Raw genomic sequence first — 4,401 nt, 5'->3', positions numbered from 1 at the left:
TATAGAATTGGTTTTTTGGCTTGATTGGTAGTGGCCCTGCCATGGCCCTGCCTTCCAAGTCAGAGGTCGTGGTTTCGATTCCCAACCGGGGCAAATGTCTGTGTGATGAACATAGATGTTTGCTCTGTGTCTGGATATTGATTATCTATATATAAGTATTTAATTAAAATTATATAATATGTAATATGTATGTTTATCAGCCATCTGGTACCATAACACAAGCGAAAGCGTAGTATGGGATCAGATCGTGCGGTGTGTGAAAATTGTCCTGAAATATTTATTTATTTATTTGGAAAATTTCGTGTATTTTCGCTAATCTCATTAACATGAGCTAATTTGACAGAAAAAGGCTCAAAATTAGGACAATAATGCTTAATACCCCTTTCCCAACCTCAAAACACCTCAAAATGTCCATTATACTTACATAACCGACCTTGAGGCGGCAAGTTGTGTATTAACTGTGCGATATTTGTATCGAAAGGTGAAAGTTGTCTGTTTTTTTAATTTTAAATATCATTTTAAATGCGAAGCGCCATAATTAACGTGGTGCAGTGGATCAAACTCGTTGACATATATCGGTCGAGGTTGCAGAACTCAAAATAAGAAAAATATTGTTTTCAGATTTTTATTAAGTAGGCCTCCAAATTTTAGTTTTTGTTTACTTTAGAGTATAACGTTTTAGCTGTTTACGTTTCGGTCCTATTTAGACCTTACTTTTTTATACATATCTAGTTACGAATTTATTTTTTGAGTCTTCGTGATTATGTTTTTATATACTTAGGTACAATAATATCCAATTTAGATCCAATAATTAGATAAGGTCAACACTTGTCCTTTGCCTAAGGGGTCGCCTGGTAGAGATCACTCTGAAGTGATAAGGCCGCCCCGTTACACATATTAAAGCTGTAACTTTGTGATTTATTAAGTATATACTTTTATATTTTATAAAAACAATGTGTGTAATGAAGTGTCAATTAAATAAATAAGGCAACTCAAAACATAAATAAAGTAGTTTTAAGTATTAGCTCAAAATATGCCGTGGAAAAGGTTTGTAGAGCCAAATGGAACTACACAATAAAATAGATTCAAAATATAATAGTTATCTTTTAAGAAGCATCATATTTTATACTCGAATGGGTGGAAAATGGGTCAAATAAATGTCTACCTTCTAGAAGTTATGATATAATAAATTTAATTTAAAAGGTTATGACGAACTAAATGCAATTGTCTTATCATTGTCACAAGGCATCTCATCAACAAAACATCGCATTTATAATGACTAATACGTAATTAGGTATATTGTATCTACATATTTCATTTCAACGGACAATCTTGCGTGACTAATTGTTAAAGCTTAATGACATGAAATTTTTAATTTACATTTGCGTGGATGTCCATTAAATGATTCATTTACTTACATTCTTAAGTTTGAGGCAAAATAATAAAAACTTTTTCCCTTACTTTTTCCCTGGAGTGACAGGACAGGACCCGAGACAGGACCTCGGTAGAGACGCTCTGGTTACTCTACCGCTGTCAATTTGCCTCAATGAAATTTAAACCATAAATAATAGTAATTGCTTTGGTCCAATGCTGAGTATACATAACCAAATGCTGGGTATGGCTTCTCCCCAGTTGAACCGAGGTAATGATAAAATAAGAACCTAAGTACGTTACTCAGTAAAAACGTTATTTTCTAAAGGTATTTTTTTTTATTATGATATTAGCTTGGAGAAAGACTAGTAAGTATTTTATAAAGGGTTACTTAGTACAAACAGACAGATGGTTATCTTTGTAATCGCTAGTTATCATTGAATAATCATTTGACGTTTGTACTGTTTTCGTCATTCAAAAGGTTATTCCACAAATTATATCCAATATTACTTGATTAGCTGATTGAAGGTTATTGTTATAGGATTAATATAACTGACGCATCAGGGATTTTGCATGAGTTTTTGAAGCGAAACTTCTTTAGGCGCGTTGAGAGTAAAATTTCAAGGTCGCGTCATGGCAAAGCCTTCACGTCATGGAGCAAGGCGATGATTTTGATATCATCGAATCCTGCCAAAGAGGTTTCACTTTGGACACTTATGTGCTCGGCACAACCATTTTTTTAAAGGTGTATATTGTCTGCGTGTTAGTTTGAAGTTGTAGCCACCATGTACATACAAAATTTTACGAACATAAACCAAATCATGTTATTGAAGATAACTTATTGCAGAATCTGTTCCTACTTATTGTTCTTATCATATGAACTGTGAACATTAACATCTTTATATTTAAATTTACAAAATTGTAATGAGTCACTGCCGTCTTGGTTTTTTATCAACAAAATAAGGCCTTGACCCCGAGTATCCGTATTAAGTAATAGTATAGGAAGTATGTAAAAGCCTTATTTTAAGAAATAAAGTAAAGACATTGATTTTTGGTTTTCCCCAAGGATGTATCGCAATACTTGGTGGTCTCTATTAAGGTCTTGGTAATCAGCTTTTACGGACCTTAAGTGGTTGGTGAATGTTATGTAACTCACACTGGTATTATCCAACATTAACTGTTTATTTGTCTGTGTATGTTGATTAATATGTTTCACTTTAGGATAAATATACCTACTAATAGACGCATTATTTCATTTTCACCACATACTTCTTCTATTTGATAAGCGTGGTTTAATCATTACGGAAGTCTCTTCGATAATAAATTACTGTCTAGGACATCCAAAAGCAAAGAAAAAGCCACGACAGTGGACAGTTGGGATATACATATTGTGCTCTATATCTGATCTGTGTAGAGTTGTAACTGGAAGTCTAAATAAGGATTAGATAGGGGAATATTTATGGTTCATAATTACTCTTAAAATGTAGTTCTAATCGCTTACCTTATTATTAATGTTTTATAAAACTTTAATATGTTAAAAAAATTAATAGAATTCTTAAGTTTTATAATATGATTTCCGTTGAGTTCATTGGTAAGTAAATACTTTAAATGAACGATTTATTAAAATGGTGAATTAAACTCTAAACTTAACTCATTTATTTAGAATCATAGTATGTGTTCGCCCCAATTTGGAACTAATAGGCCAATAACAGCGAAGGTCTGTACTCATACACACAATAACATGACGTCACATCACCGTTATGACGGACAGACAAAAGAATTGCGTTCTACTGATACACAGGAACAAGATTGTTCTTTAATTTCATTATTGGTTTAATTAGACCTTGTTATAGAGGTCGAAGGCAAACAAAATTGCAAAGTGGATAAGAGAAACAAAAGTGAAAATATTATACTTAGGTACCAACCGCGTTTTGCTATGCATTTGTGACTTCATTACTGAACCTATTTCGATGATCCGCAATTAAAATTAAAATATCAGTTTCAAATCTCAGATCGTGTCAGATACAGCACCGTATTTAACAAAGATGCCTTTAATTCCACTGAAATATAGGATTAACGTAATTCAAATGACGACTTGCATTACTTTTGATAAGATAAAGAATTCAGATTAGCCGATGTGCAACAACGCATATCAAATGATAAACCAAGATTGGTGAACACCAGAAGCCAATAAATATCCTTATCGACCTTTTGGGCCTTAATCTTTTAATACCGATTTTCTGTTTTATTACTACGTACCTAACCTACATTATTTAGGACACATTTCTATCTCCCAATAAATATTGGTCAATTCTTTATAATCGTAATGATTTACGATTTCTTATTTGTGTTACTTTTGCTTAGTTACTATAGCATAAACTCTTGGCTCCTGTCCGTCTATAAAAACTGCTTACCTACTCCAAAAATTATAACAATAAAAGCACCACATAACGATATTATGTATATCGTTATGTGGTGCTTTTAGAATAGAACTCTTTAAAATGATTGTGTCCATACCAGCATAATATCTATGATATGCCTTAAATTATTAATAATTTATTATCGCGTTCCGGATAGTTCTAATACAATACTAATGGTTATCTATCTATCAGTATTTCGAATTAAACAGATTAAAGTATAATTCTATGGAATGTGTTCTCTATCAACCCTATAATCTCATCCGTTATGTATTTCAATTATTACTAAAAAAACAATAAAAAGAAAACAGCTCGTTGAAACTCTCCTAAATTTCTTTCGAATACCGGGATAATTTTGTTGTAATGTCTGTTTTCCCTGTAATTATTATCTTTGCTATTGCATCTATGAAAGTAATGGCGGGAAATAGGTTATAAAGAACTTTACTTAGCCACAAGCTTTAGGTAGGTAGCCTAGGTATTTTATAAAAGCACCTATTTTGTCCTGCTTACAACAAAATATTATTCAAATGGAATAAACCTACTGATAACGAGGGTGTAAAATAAAAGATTTGAATATAATAATAACATCTTTTATTGTGGTATTTTTATATAA

This window comes from Colias croceus, chromosome 16, assembly GCF_905220415.1.
Source record: "Colias croceus chromosome 16, ilColCroc2.1".
In the NCBI taxonomy this organism is placed as follows: domain Eukaryota; kingdom Metazoa; phylum Arthropoda; class Insecta; order Lepidoptera; family Pieridae; genus Colias; species Colias croceus.
Note: the sequence above shows the minus strand (reverse complement) of the source record.